Genomic DNA, 12416 nt, shown 5'->3' with positions numbered 1-12416 from the left:
GTTTTCTTAAAAATCTGGACCTGTAGTGGCAAACGGTCATAATTCGATGGTTGTGTCCATTAAGACTTTTTCTCATGATGAGAAGATCTTCAACAAATCTTAGTTTTACTAAATCTTACCGAAATCCAGAACATCGTCATACTCAACTGTTTTCAAGAAAGTAGCCCTGTAGTGAACAAATCATTTGCGGTTGTGTCCATTGAGTCCATTTTCTCAGGATGACAATATCTACAACATATCTCGGTTTCTGTCATTTTCACCAAAATCCAGAATATCACTATCTTCTGCTCGGCTACTTTCAAAAAAGTGGCCCTGTAGTGGCCAAACGGTCAGTGAGTGGTAGTTATGCCCATTAAGACTTTTTCTGAGGATCACGATATCTACAACATATCACGGTTTTAGTCAGTTTTACCGAAAACCAGAATGTCGTTATCTTCGGCTGTTTTCAAAAAAATGGCCCTATATGACCAAACGGTCAGTGATTTGTGGTTCTGTCCAATGATACTCTTTCTTAAGAACACAATATTTACAACATATAACGGCTTCAAGCAATTCCAGTGAACTCCAGTTTCCATAAGGATTGTACGGAGTACTTTGGCATTTCGAAGGGCCCCTGCAACCATTTTCTCGCAAAAACTACAAAATCTATATTTCCTACTTTGATGTCATCTTTGCATCGGCAGAGTTTCATTTCTTTAACGTGCCCTTTTTAATCAAGGGGACCCTTTTTTGAAAAGGTGCCGTTTGCCCCCTTTAACTTATTTTCTGAAAGAAAAAAAATACATGTCGATTTATTTTCAATCTAGTATATAGATGCCAAGTTTGAAGAAAATCGGATTAAGAGAAATCCTTGTAAAGCTATCTCCTTTACACTTTCAGTTTTTGGACTTAACGGGTTTTTGCCCCAAAGTCTTCAATTGTACTGTCAGCTGATGGTAGTTTGAAACACTTAATGCCGTCATACCGTAGATAAAAAGTATATGTATTCTTCTCTTTACTTATATAAAATATACATACCTTTTTTTTAATTACAAATACGAAATATTTATATGACCTTACTTGAGGATAGAAACATATTTTAATACTTATTATAAATTCTTTTTCTTACTACACACTGTGCGTATATATCATATTGGTTTCACACTGCTGTTGTTTCTATTTGTTCTCTCTCTCTGTACTCCAGCATTGATCAAGTATAAGATTGTAGTTTATGAGCGTGTTTGCTTCGGATCCTCTTAGCTTAAGATAGAAGAAAAAACACATTAAGAACAAATAATAAAGAAAGAAAGTCTACCTGATGGATAACAATGAGAAATTATATAAAATGCAATGAGTTGATCAGTACGGCACTAGCCAGTGCGGACATTTGAAACCTATCCAGTGACGACAAGAGATGAGAATGCAAAAGACGGGAAACGTGTACGGGCGGAGAGGGACGTCCCAGAGCCCCACAACTAAAAATTTGAAATGGGAAGATATTCCTTGCGACATATCAAATTAAAGGGTGTGAAACAAGAAACAGGCTGGTAAAGGAAATATTGCAACAAAAACTGTAAATGATGTGGTTGAAAAAGTTTCCTCATAGTATTAAGTGTCCCTATTGTGCCTAGGGGCGGTGGCGATGCGGGAGAACATCCACCCACTCTCCAGCCTCCAACTACAAAATTTGAAATTGGAAGATATACTACCTTGCGACATATCAAATGTAAGGGTGTAAAGAAAGTGACAAGTTGGTAAAGAAATATTGTAATTGGACAATTGGGTCTCCAGCAACCACAAAAACTAACTGATGTGGATGAAAACGTTTCCTCATAATATTAAGTGTCTCCGCTGTGCCTAGGGGCGGTGGCGATGGGCGAGAACCTCTCCCACTTCCTCAGCCCGAACCAAAACATTTGAAATAGGAAAATATACCTTGCAACATACAAAATTAAAGGGTGTGAAAAAAGAAACAGGATGGTAAAAGAAATATTGAAATAGAACGAGTGATTCTTCAGTAATGACAGAAAATGTAGTATCACTCACTATGAAACATGTTATGAATTTTTAGTTCTAGCAATGTTGATACGTGAAGTCAAGCGTAACATGTTTTCTTTTAGAAGTTACAGTATGTACTGAACTTTACTGTAATAATGTCACGATTTCTAATACGTATGCATAGCATTGCTTAACATGTTTTTTATTAACATTGTTGTTCACGTCATTTTTGCTTGAGTGCCTAGAGGCTGGATATAGGGCGAACTACCGAGAAGCAGGACTATGGGGGCCGGGTTAGCAAGAGTCTAGTGTGTTTCTATTCATTATTGAATTTTCGTTCACATATGCAGATAATCGTTTCGGTATTCTCATTGTGTTTAAAATTTATTCTATTTAACGTCCATTTAGACAGCCCCCCACCTTCTCAAAATTGGACGAAAATGGTGTCAAACGTTTGTGCATCATTCGTGCAGAAATGTGCAACACAAATTTTTGTGGGTGCCACAATGAACAATGAGCTAGAACAAAAACAAGATCTTGGGGTGCCTAAACGAGCCCTCCGACCTTGTCAAAATTGATCGAAAATGCTGTCAATCGTTTGTGCATCGTTTGTGCAGTAATGTGCAATACAAATTTTCGTTTGTGCAAGAATTAACAATGAGGTAGAATAAAATCAAAGTGGGGGTCTGTCTAAACGGTGGCGCCCCTACCTTGTCCAAATTGGTCGAAAATAGTGTCAATCACTTGTGCAGAATTGTGCAACACAAACTTTTGTTTGTGCAACAATCAAAAATTACATACAGAAAAACAAAGTGGGGGCTGTCTTGACGGTAGCCCCCACCTTGTCCAAATTGGTCTAACGTAGTATCAATCGTTTATGCATCGTTTGTAAGAAATGTGCAACACAAATTTTCGTTTGTGCAACTATGAGCAAAGAGCTAGAACAAAAAAAAAAAAATCTTGGGCTGCGAAAACGTTAGCCTCCCCCCCCCCAACTTGTCAAAATTGATCGAAAATGGTGTTAATCGTATGCGCATCGTTTGTGCAGAAGTGTGCAACAAAAATTTTCGTTAGTGTAACAATGAACAATGGACTAGAACAGAAACAATGTAGGGGCTGTCTAGACGGCAGCCCCCCACAGTTTGTCTAAATTCATCGAAAATGATGTCAAACTTTTGTGCATCGTCTGTGCAGAAATGTGCAGCACAAATTTTCGTTTGTGCAACAATGAACAATGAGCTAGAACAATAACAAGTGCGGGCTGTCTAAACGGTAGCCCCACAACCTTGTCCAAATTGGTCGAAAATGTTGTCAACCGTTTGTGCAGAAATATGCAACACAAATTTTCCTTTGTGCAACAACTAACAATGAGCTAGAACAAAAAAAAGTGGGGTCTGTCTAAACGGTAGCCTCCTATCTTGTCCATATTGGTCGAAAATAGTGTCAATCGTTTGTGCAGAAATGTGCAACTCAAATTTTCGTTTGTGCAACAACGAACAATGAGCTAGAAGAAAAATAAAATCCTACGCTGCCTAAGCGATAGCCCCCCACCTTGTCAAAATAGGTCGAATATAATGTCCGTTAAATTGGAAGTGACCTTTAAGGATAGCACATATTTATATGCATTAATCATTTGTGATTCGTTAGTGCTGAATTGTGCTCTAGTTTTTATGTTTGTACAATAACACTCGTGACATCATTTGCATTTCAAAAGTCCCTGCCAACTTGACGTCAAGTTAACCGGGATATTTTTCTAATAAGTAAATTTTAATCTTCTGTTTATTTGTTCGACATTTCTACAGGAAAGTGCTAGAGTTTCATTGCTATTGGAGTGAATTAACTGACGTTTGAAATGTCTCTGTCAACTTGACGTCAGGTTGGCCGGGACACTTTCCGAAAACAGTTTTCAATGTTACTTTATTCTTCAACGTTTTTGCTTGAACGTGCTTGAATATTGTCGTTTGTGCAGGGAAACTAACGGCATTATTAAATAAATAACGAGAAGGAAAGTGGTAACATTCATATTCTCAGGTGCCTGAACTTGACCCACCGACTTGGAGCGCAAACGATTGAGATTAGTGTCATTGGTTAGTGTTTCGTTTGTGCACGATACCCCATCATTTCTGCTTTATTAGTTCTGGAGATATAAGCGAAAAACTGGTATGGGGCGAAGTTCACGCTTTACGACCGACTTCATGCATAAACGATGAAAGTATTGCAGTTCGTTAGTGCATCGATTGTGCTCGTTTGTGCGCGAAACCCCATCTTTTGTGCTTCAATAGTTCATGGTGAGTAATAAGCCAAACCCGAAAAGAGTTTAAAACTAATATGTCTATATCTCCAAAACTAACAGCGCACAAACGATAGAGTTTCGCGTACAAAGGAGGATAATCAATGCACTAAGCAAAGGTACTAATCCCATCGTCTGTGCTTCACATGTGGAAGAAATGCAAACATTTTATTTTCAAACAAATGGCAAAAATTTATATCTAGTTTCCCAGTCTGTTTCAATTTTTGGTTTATAACTCAGGAAGTACTGAAGCACAAACAATGGCGTTTCGTGCATAAATGATACTCTAACAAACGGCAAAACTTTCATCGTTTGTGCTTAAAATCAGAGGGCCAGCGTAAACCTCCTACCTGTTTTTCGCTTATACCTCCGGAACTAATAAAGGACAAACGAGAGAGTTTTGTGTGTAAACCAACGACACTATTACCATCATTTGTGCTTGAAGTCGGGGGAGCTAGCTTGAACTTGGTCTCTACCAGTTTTACGTTTATATCTCCGAAACTAATAAAGTACTTTCCTGCACAAACGAGCAGAAACGATGCACGAATGAATGACACCATTTTCATCGTTTAAATTTGAGGTCCGTGGTCCAAGTTTACGCAGACTCCTACGTTCTTCGCTCATTGCTCACAACCGGAGCACTAACCATTGACACTAATATAATCGTTTGTGCATCACATGTTGGAGGAATGCAAGGTATTTATTTCAAAAGAAATATAAAAAAATTGTATCCAGTTTCCAACTCTTTTCAGTTTTTGGCTTATAACTCACCAGAAATTATTGAAGCACAAACAATGGGGTGTTGTGCACTAACGAGCACAATCGATGCAATAACGAACGGCAATGCTTTCATTGTTTGTGCTTGAAGTCAATGGGAACGTGTGAAATTCACTCCTACCAGTTTCTCCGGAACTGATAAACCTCAAACTACAGCTTTTCATGCACAAACGAGCACAAATGATCCACTATTGAATTACAGTATTTACATCGTTTGTGCTTCAAGTCGAGGACCAGCGTGAACTTGCCCCCTACAAGTTTTTTGCTTATACCTCCGGAACTAATAAAGCACAAACGATGGGGTTTCGTGCACAAATGAAGCACTAACCAATGGCACTAACTTTTTTGCTCCAAGTCGGAGGGGGGGGGATGAAGTTCACACACCTGAAATTATAAATGTTACCATTGTGTTTCACGTTATGTATCTAATAACGCCGTTAGTTTCCCTGCATAAAAGACAAAATTCACACATTTTCAAGCACAAAAGTTGAAGAATAGATTGACATTGAAAACTGTTTTCGGAAAGGGTCCCGGCCACCCTGACGCCAAGTTGACCCAGACATTTCAAGCGTCATTTAATTCTCTCCGATAAGAATGAAAGTCTAACACTTTCCTGCATAAATATAACATAAATAATCACAATATTAAAATTTACTTATTAGAACAATATCCGGCAAATTTAATGTCAAATTGCCCGCAAATTTTGAAATGGGAATAACGTTAATGAATATGAAAAAGAAAGAACATGTCATCACTAACGAAGTATAAACGATTGACACCAATTTCGACTGATTTGAACAAGGTGGGGGCTACTGTTGAGAAAGCCTCCACTTTTCTGTTCTATCTTATTGTTCATTGTTGCACAAAGGAAAATTTGTGTTGCACATTTCTGCACAAACGATGCGCAAAGGATTTACACTATTTTCGACCAATTTGGACAAGGTTGGAGGGCTACCGTTTAGACAGCACCCGCTTCGTCTTTGTTCTTTTATTTATTTTATTTATTTAAAGAAAGAAGAAAATTAATATATTGGGTGTATCCAATATATTAAAGAATATACATAAAAATACATAAACATATTAAATTATAAAATAACAATATACAAAATATTAATGAAATAAAATAAAACAATAAGAATAATAACTGCTACAGAAATTAACAAGTAAATTTTCTACTTATAAGTGCTGTTACTTCTCTAAAAGGAAATCGGAATCCTAGATTCCCTTTATTAATAGAGTTTAACGTATCTGGTATTTAGAGATGACAGGACTTCGGACTTCCAGAAGTCATGTCTATCTTCCGGTGTCGGGTAACTTAATTCAATGCACTTATTTCTATATTGCGAATTTTTGTATTTTTTATGCAAAGAATAAAAAAAGAGAAAATGGCTCACATAAGCAAATGCTTGTGTGTGAGCCTGATTCTTGTGTTTTATTTATTTCCTTATCCTAACATATGAGGTTTATAATTCTTACTTTTAGCTAACAATAGCTTTTTAAAAACTTTTTAATTCTTTTAACCACTGTAAAATTAACCTTTTATATGTTCTGAAATTACTTTCATCTTTGATTCGGAGTAGAAGTTCATTATAGATCTTCGGAGCTCTGTAATATGTATGGGATTGAGTCATAGATTTACTCGTTGCTTTAATTTCTAATTTTTTGATTGTCACATTTCTGGTTATATACGTATGTTTTATTACTTCCCATTTGTTTGTGTTCTTTTTAACATATATTAATACCTCCTGCAAATATAATTTTGAAAGTGGCAATACTGAGAATTGGTCATAGAGTATATCTAGTCTACTTTCAAGACCCTTTTTTAAACATATTCTTACAATATTATTTTGCTGAACAATCAGAGGTTTTAAATGAGTAGGGTAAGCATCACCCCAAATTAATGTACCATATGTAAGTATACTATTTACAAGAGAATAATATACAGTTCGTAATATTTTTATGCTTACAATGTTTCGTAATTGAACAAATTTAAATAATAATTTTCTTAGTATTGTGGCGATATGTGTAATGGGAGAAGACCATTTTAGATGCTTAGAAATAAATACACCTAAGTATTTTACTTTATTTTCACTAATAAGAGGACTACAGTTAAATTTTTCAGTATTTTGACAATAATGCAATTTTAGTGACATGTTTTCTGGCTGTCCTGTTAAAGTTGCTGAAAACGTTATATACCTGTTTTTTTTCAGCATTTAATACTAACTGATGATTATCAAGCCATTGTTTTACTTTCTTCATTTCTGCTTCAGTTTTCTTGAATAAGTTACATCTGTCCATGTTTTACCAGTAAATATAAGAGAGGTGTCAAAAGCAAATGATTGTATATGCCCGTTCACTTTTAAATTACACAAATTATTTATATAAATTAAAAATAATATTGAGCCTAATACAGTTCCTTGAGGGACTCCGTGTTTTACATATAAATAATTGCTTTGAAAATTACCTATTTGGACGGTCTGTTTTCTGTCTTTCAAATAGCTGTTAAACCAAGATAGCGAAATACCCCTTACTCCATATCTTTCTAGTTTATTTAAGAGAATTTTGTGTGATATTGTGTCGAATGCTTTAGCTAGGTCTTGGAAACCTTCAATTACTTTTTCAGCTTTATCAACATTTTTACAAACAATCTCTGTTAAATTGTATACCGCATCTGATGTACTTTTACCTTTTTGAAATCCATATTGATTTGAAGAAAAAAATTTATTTTGTTCAAGAAAATTAACTAATCTTCTCTTCATACATTTTTCTAACTGTTTAGCACAGTTACTGCGGATTGATATAGGTCTATAGATATTAGGATCAGCCTTTGAGCCTTTTTATATACATAGGTTTTATTACAGCAGTCTTAAAATCATCAGGAAATACACCTGTTTTTAAGCTTAGGTTAAAGATATACTACAAAGGTTTTAATATATTTGATTTCGTATGTTTCAATACCCTTGCCTATAATCCGTCTATACCAGATGTTTTTGGTGATAATTCATTTATAAAGCGTTCAATTTCCTGTTCCGTGGTTGGAGTGAAGAATATAGAGTTTACTGCTTTAGTTTGGGAATTCAAATTAAAATTTATTTTATCATCAATCTCTTTGTTAACTATTTTTTTTTTTTTTTTTTTTTTTGCCAACACTGGAAAAATGTTCATTAAAACTTTCAACTATTAACATTGGATCACGTTCAAACGTTACTAGACTATTTTTAGTGTTTAGTTCATTTATTTCTACATATTTTTTGTCATTTTTATTTATAATATCTATTATTACCTTCCATAATTTACTAATATTGTTATTACGTAATGTAATTCGTTTTCTATAGTAGTCATTTTTAATTTCTTTTATTAATCGTGTAAGTTTATTTCTATACCTTCTGTAATATTCCTTAAATTCTAAGTTGTTTTGGTTTTTTATTACTAAACGACTTAATCTATCTCTTTCTCTTACAGAGTTGACTAATCCTTTCGTTATCCATGGTTTATTTTGCGATATTTACTTCTTACTTTTTTATTTTTATAAAAAGTAAATAATTTTTTAAAACAATATATACATTCTATTATTTCTGCAAATGCCGAGATTTCATTATACATTGTTGAATCATTGTTTGGAATAGAACTTAAATATATTTCGCTGTTATTTGACGTTGAATATGAACATCATTGAATTTTTAAATTTAAATATGTAATTTTTATTTTTATTGTTAATACGTGAATTACTTATACAACTTTTCATTACTTGGATGAAATTCGAAGCTTCAGTATTAACACAATTACTGTGTATTACCAGATTCCAGTTACATTTTTTCAATTCTTCATTTAATAAAGTATAATATATAATTGTTGTTTCATATGACATTTTTTCCCTCTTTTGCATTGTAATGGGAACATTTATACTAGTGAGAAAGTGGTCAGTTATACTTGTTTGCAACACAGCTGATGTGACATTCAGTGGACTTTGTTCTATGATCTACAGTGTTCCATGACATTCAGTGGACTTATATGATCTATACAAGTCTTACTATATTCTGTAACTCTAGTGTGTTTATTTATGCATGAGACATAACCATGACTATATAGTAAGTTTAAATACGTGTCTATATTTTCACAGTATTTGTCCCTTAATATATCTAGATTGACATCACCTAAAAGCAAAGAGCAAGTTGATGAATTTTTAAGTTCATTATTTAGTGATTGTAGAAATGCTTTCTCATCACCACTTGGAGTGCAATATATAACTATTATGTTACAACTGTCTGCATTGTTTAAATGTAAGCGCATTCCGGTGGCGTCAGTAAGATTCAATTCCGTTACCTTGTCAATGTCAAGTTGCTGGTTTAGAAATATCATGACTCCATCTGCACGTGTTAAAGATCTATTTGTATAATAATAGCGATATCCGTTTATGTTAATGTTACAAGTTGCTTCATTTTTCCATATTTCTGTTAAGAGAATTATATCTACATTTTTAGCAATATTTTGTAACAATACTAAAAATTCATCTAAATTTTTCCTAACACTTCTAATATTCAATTGAATAATCGTGATTCCTGTTTTATCACTAAATAATTCATTAAAAGAGTCTATATTATTACAAATGTTAGTGTCTATATTTTGGTATAAGAAAATTTCATTAATTACCTGTTCCATCTTGAGTTAAGTTGACAGTCCTGTTGAGCCACTTAGTTTTGCATGTTTTGTAGATGCTATAATTATTTTGGGCTTGTCTCTTCTTGATGTGGGCAGTCTATAGGATTTTTGTATATCTTCACCTTTTGTTATTATTCCAGCTGCCTTCGCTACCTTCATTATTATTTCATTGGTTTGTTCTTCTTTTGTCTCGGGAATTCCAACTATTTCAATACTTTCATCTAACTGTTTTTGTTCTAGTTCACTTACTTTGTCCTCTAGTGTTCCAATTGCTTCTTTCAATGTTTTGGTTTCTGTTTCCAAAGTTTCCGACTTTTTCGTTAAACCAATAACTGACTCCTTTAGATCACAAATTTCCTTAGTAAAGTCATCAAGTTTGTCCGATAGAAAGTTTATGGTTTTCTCTTGACCACGAATATTATCTTTCATTTGCATATTTTTTGGCATATTTGCATGAATTTCACTCACTTGGTGCACTAGCTTCTTCAAGTCAGTATCTTGGATTAGTGTACACTCCGCACTATTGCCCCATTTGAACATATCGCACTTCCACTGTTCTTTTCTTGCTCCTAGTTTTCGAATATTTTCAGCATTTTTCAAGGATTGAATTGAATTGAATGGAAAAAGGCTTTATTCAAGCGGGCGAGGTTCAGCATATTGCTGCTCTACCACCTAACACTTGTCAAGGAAGTACATTGAGTTATACAAAAAACATACAATCAATTGAGTCAAAAGATACGGTTATATACAACAAAAATACAGGTATACAGTAAGATGATAAAAAAAAGAAAAAAGTGGTAATTTTAACAAAACACACACACACGCACAAGTACGAGAAGTGAAGAAAGAAAAAAAGGATACAAATATCAACATGAAAACAAACACAAACCGATCAATAACATACAGACAAAATAAGCTATGCTTGTGATTCACAATGCAGGGAGGAGGGCGATGAAATATTTTTACAATGCATGATTATTTAATAAACAATATGTACCAAGTCAAGTCTGATTTCATTTACGTGGTTCAAGTGATAGAATACAAATCATGGGTACCTGAACTTAAATTTTGTTGGCTGAGTAAATACATTTTTAACATTTTCTTAAAAGAATTAAATGTTTTAGCTTCTTTTACTACATTTGGTAGAGCATTCCATGACCTTGGTGCTAATACTGAAGATGCCGCAGTGGTTTCCTTGAGTCTATGGTGCGGAATATCAAACGTATTTCTTTTGCGTGTTAGTGAGTGTGACAGTTGACCTAGCAGTGAGTTTCTTGTATAAATACGCGGGACGTGTAGTTTTGAGAATTATATAAATGAGAGAGCAATAATGCCAATGTCGTCTTCTGGACATTGTCAGCATGCTATTGCTGTTCAGAATAGGTAAAATATGATCGAATTTTCGTATGTTGTAACAGAAGCGGATGCATGAATTTTGTACCTTTTGGATCAGGATGGCATTGCTTTTTGTTAGAAGCGGGCCATACACAACATCACAATAATCAAACAAAGACAGTATCAGCGTTTGTATCAGGAGTAGCTTCGTATCTTTGGACAGACAGTCTCGTATTTTGTACAAGTTTCTTAGTATTCCTAGAGGTTTTGAACACTGAGTAGAGACGTGATTATTCATAGAAAGTTTATCGTCAAGTTGTATTCCAAGACGAATAGCTAATGTTTAAGTCCATTATTTGTAATTCTAATTTGTCAGGAGCAATTTTATTAAGTTGATTAGCGGAACCTAGAACAATATAAGTACATTTTAAGGGATTAATAATAAGACGGTTATCAAGACACCAGTTACTGATAGCCCTAAGATCTTGGTTAAGGAGTCGAACAACTTGTGGTAAGTCCTGAGGCAAGGCTTTTATAAACAATTGAGTATCGTGTGCGGAACAGTACATCTTTGAATGCTGACAACTGATACCAGATCTGCAGTGTATAAGGTGAACAAAACTGGCCCTAAAATTGAGCCTTGTGGAACACCTCTATCAAGTACAGCAGCTTTAGAAATTTTATAATGAGAGGAACTACGTAAAGTAACTTGTTGTTTTCTCTTATGTAGATAGGATTCGAACCATTTTATGGTATTTACTGAAAAGTTATAGTATTTCATTTTTCCTAAGAAAACACCATGCTCTACAAGGTCAAATGCCTTTGAGAGGTCTAATAATACTAGTATGACCACATATTTGTTATTTAGTGCATGAAGCACATTGTCTTTAATACCTAACAAAGCAGTAGAAGTGCTGTGAAATTTACGAAACCCAGATTGTTCGCATGGAAGTATGCCAGAGCTATCAATATATGAAATCATTTGCTGAAGCACTAACTTTTCAATTACCTTTGAAAGAACTGGCAATATACTTATTGGCCGAAGGTCACTAGTTGATTTAATACAAGGCTTCTTTGGTAATGGCAGAATTTTAGCTAGTTTCCAGGAATAAGGGAATTTACCATTCAATAAAGAGTAGTTCACAACATTAGTTAAGGGAGATGTGGTAACAGGTAAAGCTATTTTAAGCATATGTGGGGTCATTTCATAAAAGCCCCCTGCATCGGATTTAATGTTAACAATTGCTCTTCTAACTTCATGTCCATGAACAGGTCTTAACATCAAAGGAATTCCACAAGCAGTGTGTTTCAGTGAACTGTACCGATTTATTTGTTTACCAAATGTATCGTAACTTGTTACTAAGATGTTGGAAACCTT

At 34.3% G+C, this 12416-nt stretch overlaps 1 protein-coding gene across 6 annotated transcripts in view; it reads left to right on the top strand.

Moving 5' to 3' along the window:
* LOC145693363 (juvenile hormone esterase-like) overlaps nt 1-12416 on the top strand; it is a 1331986-nt gene that overhangs the window by 504869 nt on the left and 814701 nt on the right. The gene's annotated exons all lie outside the window — the stretch shown is intronic.

This window comes from Thermobia domestica, chromosome 8, assembly GCF_964235325.1.
Source record: "Thermobia domestica chromosome 8, izTheDome1.hap1.1, whole genome shotgun sequence".
NCBI classification, from domain to species: domain Eukaryota; kingdom Metazoa; phylum Arthropoda; class Insecta; order Zygentoma; family Lepismatidae; genus Thermobia; species Thermobia domestica.
This window is presented reverse-complemented; position numbering and strand designations above follow the sequence as displayed.